The 13,485-nt window shown below is 38.3% G+C and overlaps 1 long non-coding RNA gene across 1 annotated transcript in view; it reads left to right on the forward strand.

Moving 5' to 3' along the window:
* Nucleotides 1–13,485, forward strand: part of LOC149159244 (uncharacterized) — a 162,963-nt gene that overhangs the window by 124,395 nt on the left and 25,083 nt on the right. The window lies entirely within an intron of this gene.

The raw sequence follows: 13,485 nt of genomic DNA on the forward strand, positions 1-13,485 counted from the left end.
AAATAGATCCAACTGATATAGCTTTAATTGGAGGAAGATCAAAATCCCACACTCCGCCGTTTCTTCTTACTTTTGAAATCTTTAACAAAAACTTACACAACTGTCTGGTTGATTCCGGAGCTTCATCTAACATATTGCCCAGAACAGTTTGTGAGAAGTTGAATGTTTAGCCTCAGAAATCTACTGTACGAATAGTTCAGTTAGATCGCTCTCAAGTCGAAGTCGTCGGGAACTTAATCAAGTAACCATCAGAATTTCATCAAACCCCAAAGTTTGCCAAGTCATCGACATACTTGTAGCTGACATTCCTGAGTTCTATGGTTTAATCCTTAGTAGAGACTGGTCAGAAAAACTTCATGGTTATTTTGCAACTGACTAGTCTCACCTGTGGCTTCCCTATAACGGTAAACCAAATCAAATAAGGGTTGATTGCGAGAAACATCAGAAGTTCATAGTGACAGAATTAGAAGGAGAAAACAAACCAGTTGCATATAGCAACAATATCATCAGAAATTATTCTGTAGAATCATTTCTAGGGAATTTCAATGCTCATACTTCACCTTTCTTAGAAAACTTTGTTGTCTCTCAAATTGAAATTTTTTCCCAAACAAACACTTCTAAATGTGTAAATTTTGTAGATAAACCTGTAGTTAAATCTTTATTTTGGAAATTATTTTTTGATGGATCTAAATCCAATGATGGAGCAGGAGCAGGTTGCATCTTAGTTAGCCCAGAGGGGGAGAAAACTATGCTAGCATGCAGACTTGAATTTGATTGCACCAACAATACTGCTGAATATGAGGCACTAGTTCAAGGTCTGTATAAGGAAATTGGCCTTAACGTAAAATACCTCCAAGTGTTCAGGGATTCAGAAATTGTCATAAAACAAGTAAGAAATACTATACATTGTTTATCAGAACACTTGAAACATTATCAGCCGTTAGTTCAAGATCTGACTCTCCACTTTACTGCGTTTAATATTTCCCCTATCCCAAGACTCCAAAATGATAATGTCGATCTTCTAGCTAATGTCGCTTCCAAGGTTATCCCTCTAGAAGATTATAGCCCAGATCGATTATCCATCGAATTAATTTTTAGGCCTTCCATCCTTGATAATATCACCAACTGGAGAGTCTTTAATAACGATCCGGATATCATAAGCTTCCTAAACTCAGAAGGCTCATACGATGACCAGATAGTTGATGAAGACTAGCATGATAACCAACTTAAACAAGAAACGATCATTAATGCTATACCAAAGTCCGAAGTTAAGTTGGAAGATTTTTATGACCTTAAAGACAGATTTAAACGATCTACTAATTCAAAACTCAACTCTAAGATTTGAATTGATCAATCTTGGAATTGATTTAAAACCTCAAAACATTAACTTAGGTCTAGGTCGTACGTCAGACGAAAAAGCAGTTTTTATAAGTTTGTTGTAAAGATATAAGAATATTTTTGCATGGAACTATGAAGATCTCAAAACATACGACATTTCTATTATCCAACACACTATTCTTATGACATCTGACGAAAGACCTATTCAACAGAAATTGAGGAAAATCCATCCTAATTTAAAAAGTCAAATTAAATCTTAGTTGAATGAACTGCTGAAAGCCAAAATTATTTTTCTTGTTAGACACTCCCGATGGGTTTCCAATCTTGTCCCAATCATGAAAAAGAATGGCGATATTCAGACATGTATAGATATCCGCAACCTCAATAAAGCTTTCCAAAAGGACAATTTCCCATTACCTCCTATGGAATAGATTTTGCAATCAATAACGGGTTTTGAACTAATGTCTTTCCTCAATGGATTCTCAAGTTATAACCAAATCTTAATACATCCAGATGACCAGCTGAAAACTACATTTAGGACAAAGTGGGGCACTTATGCTTATCAGAAGATGCCATTTGGACTGATCAACGCTGGTGCTACTTTCCAGAGAGCCATGGATATAGCCTTCAAAGGTTTGGTAAATAAGTCAGTAGTGATCTACTTAGATGATATAACAGTATACTCCAAAAAACACAGTAATCATCTAAGAGACTTGAAACAAATCTTTGAACGTTGCCAAAGGTATGGAATTTCTCTGAACCCCAAAAAGTCTTTTTTCGCTTAAGTGAAGGAAAGCTCCTTGGATTCATTGTTTTCAAAGCAGGAATTCATATCGACCCTGACAGAATTAGAAAATTTTTTGAAATACCTTTACCACATAACAAGAAATCAATGCAATCTTTCCTAGGTCAAATAAATTTTGTTAAAAGATTTGTCCCTGACTTCTCAAGAATTGTTTTACCTCTTCAATCCACGATAAATAAAAATTCTTTGTTTAAATGGGGACATTCGGAACATGAAGCTTTTCGCTTGATAAAACAAGCAATTATTAACGCCCCATCTGTAGCAACTCCGAAATTTTCCAATCATTTCATTTTATATACTTTTGCTTCCGAGAAATCATATGTGGCCGTATTGACACAAGCAAATCAAGATAACGCTGAAGCTCCAATCTCTTTCTTTAGCTCCAATTTGCGCGTTGAATTAAATTACTTAGATTTTGAAAAGCATGCTTTTGCTGTTTTCAAATCTATAAAATACTTCAGACCTTTTCTCCTCAAAACCCACACTAAAGTCATAGTACCCTTCTCAGCAGTAAGAAATCTTTTAATACAAAGGGACGTAGGAGAAAAGAGAGCAAACTAGGTCACTGCCCTGCAAGAATATGACATAGAAATTAAACTAGCTAAAATTGTAAAAGGTCAAGGTTTTTGCAAGATGTTGGCGGGTGCTTCAAATCTATCAGAGTTGCAGCATTCAGGTGATGATGTACAAATCTATGAGGTAAGCCTCAACGACACAGAATCAAGGTACGCTGATATCATATTTTACTTGAAAAATGGATATGCACCAGCCCAATTGAATTACACAAAGAAAAGAGCCCTGAGATTAAAAGCAAGGCAATATCAGATTGTCAATGATGTACTTTTCAGAAGAAATTATGAATCTGTTTTACTTTTGTCATATATGTTGGACTGGGATTTTCGCTATTTTAGGGCTAATTATTGCATGCATTTATTGCTTAAAATTGTGGAATTTGTCTCTATTATAGCATCTCTCAATGTATGGGCCATGTAATAGGAGTGAAATCCCCTAGGGATAATTGTATCAACAAATTTGACCTTGAGAAGCTATTCCTCTTGCACATCAAAGTATAAAAGCTGCAAGGTTGCTTCTTCTTGACCTAGAAGGCAAACGAAGTGATCTTGAGGCCTCCTAGATTGGGAATCAAGAAATCCTACTCATACTCAACATAGACTCCATTCTCCCAAATATTAAGGCGTTGATCTACCAAGGGTAGTCACTACAACTCATATTCTTTCACATCCTTCCAAGACTAACCACAATGGGGTACCTACGGCATCAACGTCCCGACAAGCTAGCCATCAAAAGAATTCAATCTCCTAGGGTCCCCTGTTCTAGCATTTCCTCTAGATTTCCTCCAATTTTGAAGAAATTCTGATGGTAGAGTTGGGAGAAAAGCCAAGCCCTAGCTCTGGGGTCAAAACTTGCCCTGCCATCCCCAAGGCTAGTACCTCATAGGGTTAAAACAACATCTTTGGGTGAAAATACTTTCTTTGATCGTTTACCCATCTTGTCTAGGGTAAGAATATCATTGTTTGCTACATACTTTCCTCATACCCTAGACCGAGTCCACTTGGCCCCTTGTGGTCCTGCCCCTTTAAAAGATCATTCTTCAAGAACCATCTGGGATAACCAATTCTAACAAGGATTCTGGGGATTATGGAACTCCTTCACAAGTCTTATCCCATAAACCTAACGTCAAAATGCTCTCTTCCTTTCCCTAGAATACATAGTACCTTGTTTAGAAAGCAAGCAAGCTCCATCCTTCAAACTTTTCTGGGAAAGAGCTCATATGGGTCTCTCATATCCATTGACTTATCATTTATTAGTGACTCCATACATTAGGGGAATTTTGAAGTCTAAAATGGGCCTCCTAAGAAAAATGTACAACCAAAATAAACTTTATAAGAACCAATGGGATTCAAGATGATGATGTCAACCATGGGGGATGATTCAACATTTTTGGAGTAAAAATGTAAAAAGATTAAAAAATAATAAAATAATAAAACTACTTTTTCAACTCGTATTTTCAACTTATCTCCCTAAGGTTTTACTCAAATTTCGAGCGGGAGTATTCGTTGGATGCAAAATTTAATTCATCATTCAAGGAGTACCCATGTTGCATACTTTTGATGGATCCTGCTACACGAAAATTGAGAAATACATGAAAAACCATGATTGCAATCACGTTTTTCATGTATTTCTCATTTTTCGTGTAGTAGGGTCCATCAAAAGTATGCAACATGGGTACTCCTTAGATGAGGAATCAAATTCTGCATCCAATGAGTGTTGCTGTTTGAAATTTGAGTAAACCCATAGGGAGATAAGTTGAAAATACGAGTTGAAAAAATATTTTTTCTTTTTTTCCCTCTAAAATTTGATGATGTAATCTAACCTTATTTTGTTATTTTCACTATTATTTTATAATTTCCTTAGGAGGCCCATTTTAGACCTCAAAATTCCCCTAATGCATATCGAGTCTCCTCCCACTGGTGAAAGCCCATAAATAGAAGGGATCCTTAACTGAGGTGACAGTGGGCTAAGTCTCCATTTGTTGCCCTTGGCCTAGCATTTTCCATTTAGGGATCCCCCTTAGGTCCCCTGCTAGTTTGAGCGGTAATAAGCTCCAAATATCAAAATGCATCCAAGACATCTAATAACTAACCCAAAGAAAAAGTTCAGATTTGCTAAGAAGGCCGAAATTCCCAAGTGTGATGATGATCCAAGACAAATGAAGTTGAGTTTTATTTATATGAGACATAGTAGGTCGAATTATTAGCCCAAGGGGTCCCAAATCCAGTTGGGGTGTCACCACATCATCCCCGTGGGTCTCCAACGGTCAATGCAAAGCCTCTTTTCTCAAGCACTAGGGCTTTGTTAGGTGCAACAAATCTTTCCTAATTATCTCATTTAATGCCATCCTCATCTGGGCTTCGAGTCATTGCCTACACATCAGGTAGTGTCAAGGCTAGCCTGGGTGTGCTTTGGGACATTTATCATTGGCTCAAGTCATCATAATGCCCAACGCTTTGAAGTAAGTGGGCAATGTTGTATCTGCTATGTCATCAATCTCTCTGGAGCGCTTGGATACCTGTGGAGTGGGTGTTGTCAAGGCCTATGCTACTCTGGACAACCTAACAAGACTTACATGAACTCAAATGCAAGCAACCATCCATTAGAGACTAAGATCATATGAGATCTAAGTGGATCAAAATTTATTAAGAAGAGCTTCGACGTAAATCACATAAAGAAAACCTTTGTCGACGCGTTTCGAACCAACTAGTGTGGTTCATCGTCAGGACAAGTTGAGAAGTCAGATCATGGCTGCCAATATATAGGGAGAGCAGATCATCCAAATGGCTAGGTTGACTAGGTTGATCATCAACGGCTAGCTAAAACGACTAGATTAAAATTAAAATTAAAAAATTAATAAGTCAAAGGTAATAGAATAATTAACTAATTGTAATATATAAGTTATTATATTTTATTTTATTAATATATTTTTCATAGGTTAATAAATAAATTTAATTCATTTATAATTTATATAACCACTAGGGAAAAGTAAAGGGTTTTTCTTTTTACAGAATGTTATACTATTTTATTTTAATTATATATTAAATTACCTAATACTAATTTATCTAATCAATTGAATCGCTAAGGAGGAGTAAAAGGGGGTTTTTGTAGATTAAAATAATAAAATCACTTATTTATTTATTTAATTATATCTAAAATCCTAAGGGATAAGTGAAGGGTTATTGATAATTGTGAATTAATGGAATAAAATAATTATGAGTGTTGGTTAAAATTAATTTTTATTTATATGTCAATTTATATTTTAATTATATGGTAAAGGTAGAAACTTAGAAACAAATAGGATTAATAATATTAATAAAATTTTTGATAAGGAAAAAGTAATAAAAATTAGAACAAGCTTCAAAATTTTATTTTATTTTATTTATTTATTTATTTTTACAAGAGGGACAAGAACAGGACAATAAGCAAAAAACATAAATAAAAGGAGAAACCCTAGGAGGAAGGACAAGACAACTCAAAGGAGAAGGAACCGGGAAAATAAGGGGAAACCTTGCCAAGACCAAGAAGAAAGGGCAGGGATCCAGCAACGACTGATCTTCCAGCCATCATCTCTATTGAGATTGTTAGGCCTTTTTTCAATTTCAATTGCTTCTCTGAATTTACGGTGATAGAACTGTGCAACCTTGGTAATAACCTTGGCCCTAAGCTAATCGTCCAAGAAGAGGGGACCAGAACTTTGGGGGAATAAATTATGGAGGAAGAAGTATTTGATCACGAAATGGTTTGGACCAATTCCTTCTCCATTAGGCTTATGGAGTCTTAGATGCTTCATATTTGCCATAATTGTCTTTAGGGAGGTCAAGAATTGATACCCTAACTACCAAAACTCAACAATTACCCACTCAAAATTTATGGAGTTTTATGGAGGAAAAACAAAATTTCATCCACTAGGAACATTCATCACATATCATGCTATGAGTAACATGTGAAATTTCCTACCAAATAGATTTCAAAATAAATGTTCAACAATTAGGGCACAATATAACACTAATCTAGTTGCAACAATTCGATACATTACATATTTTTCAAGAATGAAACTTCAACAAGAGGCACTTACAAGATGACAATATGATTTATCCATCCAGAAATCAAGGGATAGCTCCAAAGAAAATCAAATTTCAGCTCCAAATATCAAAATGCATGCAAGGCATCCAATAGCTAATCCAAAGAAAAATTTCGGATTTGCCAAGAAGGTCGAAGTTCCCAAGTGTGATGATGATCCAAAACAAATGAAGTTGAGTTTTATTTATATGAGACCTAATGTGAAAATTAAACTGGAACCCTATTGCAACAACGCATATCATTTCTCCTAATTGTTATTAATTAACAATTTATTTTCTACAACAAATATCGAAATAAATACAATGCAGCCTTCACAAATAAGATTTTGCGGAAAAATAAAATGTTGGGAGCTGAGAAATGCTAGCACAAACATAAAATTAACACAACTATTTTTGGACAAAAGTCCCCGCAAAAACATAATGTGGGAAAACCGGTGCAACAGCTGAGGGTTTTATTACTATGCAGCAATGAGAAATTATGAGTACAACTCGATGCTGAAATTTGGCAATCCTACAGAGAAACAGTATTGGCAAAAATCTAGTGAGGAATTTTCCTCACCCCACAAGCAAACTCCCAACATGACTTGCCTTCAGAAATTCGGCCCTCTGAACCTCTGCGTTAGCCTCTGCTCATCTTGCTTGACATCTAGCCTTAGACTGGTCTCTGATGAAGTCGTTCTGCCTTCTGTTGACTGGAAAGATGCTTCTCTGACACTCTGGGACTCCTTCCCAGCCTCTGGAACTGAAGATGTCTCTCCCTCTCAACAAATCGATCTTGCCTCTAGAGGCTGTTACGTTGCCCCAGTGTCAACCTCTCTGTGTCTCTTTTGCCTCTCTACAAATGCACTCGTTGGATTTGCAATGCCTCCTCCAGTCTCACTGTCTCCTCCCCTCACTCACTACTTCGATCTTTGGATCTCTTCGGCAACTGATTGTTGCTTTTCTGGAAATCGATCTGCCAAAAAATTAAACTGCACAAGTGTTTTCTCTATCACCACATCGACCTCCTCCTATAATCCTCGGTTGGATTACCAACGACCAAGATTAAAACATAATTGATGGCTAGGAACATTCTCACCTTGACTTAATTAATACTAATTAATTAAACATATTCCCTAAGTTTAAACTTGGGAAATATTTAAAAACTGGTTAATAATCTAATTAAGTCATTTCTAGGCGTAATTTCCAGAGATAATTTCTAGGTTTTGGAGATCTCATGTATTCTGGCCTCTCCACCAAATTTCATGGCTAGAACACATCTGATGCTACAGCTACAACCATACACACAAATGTCCCTCAAGCAAGCTAAGAAGGATAATAAATTATCACCAAATAACTATGGTCCTTACAAGGTGTTGTAAAATATTGGTACTATAGCATACAAATTGGTGCTTCCTGCATCTTTCCAAGTGTACCTAGTTTTCCATGTTTCATGCTTAAAGAAGGTTATAGGTGACAAGCTCCCATTTCAAACAATAATGTCGGAACTCGACGAGGAAGGAAAAATCATATTAGAACCTGAAGCAGTCACGGAAATAAAAACTCGACAGCTACAAAATCGATCAATTTCAGAGTATCTCATCAAGTGGAAGAACTTAACTGCTGAAGATTCTGCATACAGCATGAGAATTTTATATAAAAGCACCCAGAACTACTCAAGCATTGAGGACAACACTTTTTTGAAGGAGAGGGGCATGTTAGGTCCCTATACTACTAATGTAGCCCCTTATTGTTATTAGTGCAACTCCCTTATTGTATTGTTGTGCCCATGTAGTCCCCATATTGTTATAATTGTGCCCCATAGAAGTCCACTATTGTTATTGTTGTGCCCTTACATTATTATTGTTATGTCGGCTCTTATTATATTGTAACCCCTTAGACTCCTATATATAGAAAGAAGATCTTGTCTTTTGTATCATCCAAGAATTGTTTATTTGTGTAATGTAAAGGAGGTTTCTCCCTCGAAGAAGCTAATTTTGAAGTCATTGATCTATCTCTTCTTCTATTGTGAGCTAGTTGCATAACATTTAGCAAGGAATAATTTGAAAAATTGATGAACAAATTCCATGTTGGTTTTTGTGGTGGATATTATGCTGCCCAAACCACCACTCATAAAATTTTGAGAGCAAGATATTACTAGCTTACCATCTTTGTGGACACCCTTAACTTTGTAAAATGATTCCAACCTTGCCAACTATTCATTGGGAAGCAACACCTTGCCGCTATGCCATTAAAAAACGTTGCTATCGACGCACCTTTCCAACAATGGGGCTTAGATTTTATCGGTGAATTCAAGGACGATTCTAGCAATGGGCATAGAAGGCAACTGACCAAGTGGTTATGAATTTCCTTGAGGATAAGATTATTACTAGATATGGTGTTCCCGCCAAGATTGTCACTAATAATGCCAAAGCTTTTGATTCCATGGATCTGACATCCCTATGTAACAAGAACGACACAATATTATCTCATTCTTCCAACTATTACCCTCAAGGAAATGGGCAGGTTGAGTTGAGTAATAAGAACTTCATCAAAATTATCAAAAGAACCATTGGTGATAATAAAAGGGGGTGGGATAGAAATATCAAATACGCCTTATGGGTTGACCGAATAATCATGAAGGCTTCCACTAGTTTTAGCCCATTCCAATTGGTTTATGGTTCTGAGGCCAAGTTACCTATTCAAATGTAGTTTCCCATCCTTGAATGCCTGAAAGCTTTCCCCGATCAACAAAACGCCATACAATCCCGGATTGATCAACTAATTGAAAGCGACGAAAATAGAAGGAAATCTTTTGACCAGATTGGTCGTAGTCATGATAAAATGAAAGCCGCCTTCAAATATAGCTGACACAAAGCCTTCAAACCTGGTGACCTTGTGCTCTTGTGGGATAAAAGAAGAGAAAAACCTGGTATGCACAAGAAGTGGGATAACCTCTGGATAGGTCCATTCAAGATAAGTGATGTGGCAGGAGTGAACTCATATCATTTAGAAACTTTGGACGGAGAAGCCATTCCCCTTCCCGTGAATGGGAAACTCCTAAAGGAGTATTATCTTGAGGCTTGACATTGTATCATATGCATGGTAGAGTAGGATGCATTGCATGCTAATTTCTACATTAGAAATAACATCATATGATTTTCTCATGGTAGATAGATGCATATTTGCATATTTTATTTTTCTGTTGGTTTTATGGCCTAAGATATTAGCATGTGCGATCATGAGACATCATGAAGCATGTTGCCCTGTGTTTTTCCATCTATTGTATGTGTAGGTGACAGATTTACGGTAACCAAGAGATTTTTGGAGTTCTCGTGACCTATCATTTGAGTAGCTTCACCCACTTCTTCGAGAGATCACGTCCTAGTTGGAGCCAAATGTTGCCCACTTGTGTGCCCCCACATGTCATTTGGAGCACCACAGGTTATTACAAGGGGCCAACCGCTTGTCCACTACTTTTGAGGGTCCTATTCTTCCTTGTGGCACCCATGGACCTCATTAGGCCTCTTAGAGGGCCCTACGACATGCATAGATTATTATTTGACCTCTTGAGAGGCTTACTTTTTCATTTATAAGCTAATTTGGTGGGCTTGTCACCAAAAGTTGTATTATCAGAACATTATTTTATTTTTGGGGCTTATGTAGGACAAGGAGGCTAAATCGAACTCCTAAGTTGTGTATAAATAAAAGTGAGATAAACTCATTTTCTCATCATCACTTTGGTTTGGATCTCTTATCTCTCTTGAGATTTTCGCATTTTTTTTAAGGATGAATTGGAGCTTTATGGATGAGTTTTGATGTATGGATATTGGTTTAGCTTCTCTTGGAGCTTCTTTATTGTCAATTGTGAATGGTTTGGATATACTCTATTACATGTAAGTACGTACTTTTGATGTTATTCTTGTTTACTTTTTTCATATATGTTGGATTGAGATTTTTGTTGTTCTAGGGCTAATTGCTACATGCATTTATGTTAATTTTAGGTATGTTCTATGCTAGAGCAATTTATTTCAATTTTCACAGTTATCTCAATATCTTTTCTAGATTAGCAATCACATCAGCATTAAAGTAAACTGTAGATAGAACATAAGTATAAATCGCAGAAGACGAGCCAAGACAAGAGGACACAAGATGTAGCGCTAGCCAGGGACAAACCCCAATGTGGGGAAACCCTTGATCAATTCTTCTTATATGTTCTTTAATAGTTCAGCACAGAGAGAGAGAGATATAGTACATTTACAACAGAAGTCAACACTTTGACTTATCTAGATAAGAGCATAGATCATTTCCAAGAAGATGATACATGAGATCAGTAGAAGACATGCTGCTTCAACTAATTCTCCAAGGTGACTCCTTTACCTATCGTTGTGCTGCATTTCGTCATCATGTTGCACCTCACCGCACTGCACCATGTTGCACCCATCATCGCTATGCTGCATCTCATCACGCTTCATTAATCATGACTGTAGCCATCACTGTACTGCATTATGTGCCATTGCTGCACCATGTTGCCATCCTGACCTATGTGTTGGCTGCACCTTGCTTGCTTGTTGTCCTTAGCATGGTTGTTGTTGCATGCTTGCTGTAACATTGCATGCTTGGTGTATTTGCTGCTAAGTACCATACAACTGTTCCAATGTTAGTTAGTTGTCCCTTGCATATTGCTCTCCTTCAAAGACAGATGCTCCGGCTGTTTCGGCGGTTCTCGGCTGTTTCGGCAGATACTCTGGTTGTTTTGACTTTTCTGGCTTTTCTGGCTTTTCTAGCAGTTCCGTCTTTTCCGACAGTTCTGGTAGTTCTTGCTTTTCCAGCTTTTCTTGCAGTTCTGGCTTTTTCGGTAGTTTTGGCTTCTCCGGCAGTTCCAACTTTTCTAGCACTTCTGACAGTTTTGACTTTTTCGGCAGTTCCGGCTTTTTCGGCAGTTCCGGCTTTTTCGACTTTTCTGGCTTTTTGAGCAACATAGAGCTTATTCTCCCATGACTGCATTTAGATCTAGGGCAGCGTATACCCTAGGGCACTCCCTCTAGCTCTCATCTTCATCAAACCCAAAGCAAGATGAAGTGAGATCACAAGAGTGAGTGTGTGTGTGACAAATGACTTCAAGTCCTCTTCTATTTATACTAAAACGTAGAGGTTGAATAGACATGACTATTGGGCTTCTGAGCCTACATAAGTCGCTGGCCGACTTGACAATTTGTCCATAATCAAAATAAATTCATATCTTCATAAATACTTATCGAAATCGGATGATCTTTAGATCAATCCTACACCTCTCGATGTGATCCGAATTGGATCCATGAAGAAAAGTCATCAGCAAACTATGACTGTATCAGGTCGGACAGACATTAGAATTAAGAAAACAACGATAAAAAACACCTCTAAACCAGTGGCAGTTGGCAGCCAGTGTGGAACGACGAGGACCCCGGTCAAAGCACGTTGACCGAGGCCCATGGAGACTGCGCGGGAGGCGAAATTAGCCCCTGAGAGGCCCAGATCGGGAAACAGAGGCAATTTTTGATGCGCAATTAGCGCCGGGTGAAAACCCTCAAAATGGAGAAGCCCCGAGCGCTTGGTCGCATGGAGAGTCGGGAGAACCGTGGGGAAAAATCTAAAGGACAAGGCGAGACCCGCGCTCCGAAAAACCGGCAGTATTGATCGGGAGCATCCTCAAGCGATAAGAGGAATTGGCGAAAATGGAGCGATTCCACTCAGAGGTTGACGCGTGGTAAGTGGAGGAGAGAGAAAACTGCCGCTGATCGCGCACTAATGGTTGAGCAAGTCAACCACGCAAAACGTGTGTATGGCGTCGGATCTGGAGGCCCCAGATCTAATGGCTGAGATTGTGCCCGATGGGGAAAGCGGAATCGACGGGGGATTAAGCCGCAGTTTGTAAAGATTTGACGTCCGATTTGACTGCCAAGGTGGCAGAAGACTCATTCCACGACGTAACAAAAGAATTGAACCGATGAAGCAAGTTGGCGCAGTTGCAGGAGGACATGTGGCCACTCCCTGTGAGCCTGATGATGACGCCGAACAGGGAACTCCAAGCAAAGCTGTAGTAGGCAATCCAACGGGAAGTGGAAGAGGAATCGAATAGCCATGAGATCGAATGGCCTTAAAGCCATGCACAGGAAAAGTAGAAACGAAGAACACCGGAACCCTGAGAGGAAGACGGGAAGGAAAAAGAAGGAAAAACAGAGAAAGGAAGACAGTGAAGCAAAAGTAGAACGGAAGATAGAGGGTCGAGCTGACCAAAGGCAGCATCGAGCACCAGAGAGCATGAGAGATTCAAGCCATCCCAGAGAGGATCTGTCTGGACTGAGCACCATACTGGGCTCTCTCCATTAAATACCAGAAAGGTCAGAGAGCTAGTAAGGAAAAGAGTCTGTGTACTCTAGTGGCTTGGGGCATCCAAGAACCACCCTGCCAAGAAAATTCCGTTTCAGGAGACTCACATTGAGCTCCATTGTAATTCTCTGCTTTAAGACACAATAAAAGAAGACCACCACTGAGAGCTGGACCGGAGATGTAGCCCTAGAGGATAGGGTGAACTCCTTATTAAATTCTTGTGTTCTTATATTGCTTACTGTATTTCTCTGTTGTTTTTCCATTTCAAGTGTCTGTGTATTTTCAATCTGATTGATCCGTTGCCTAAATAACATAGACACACACCAGCACATGAGTATG

Source organism: Pinus tabuliformis, chromosome 5_2 (assembly GCF_031772625.1).
Source record: "Pinus tabuliformis cultivar Carrire ecotype Pingquan chromosome 5_2, CPIR1, whole genome shotgun sequence".
In the NCBI taxonomy this organism is placed as follows: Eukaryota; Viridiplantae; Streptophyta; class Pinopsida; order Pinales; family Pinaceae; genus Pinus; species Pinus tabuliformis.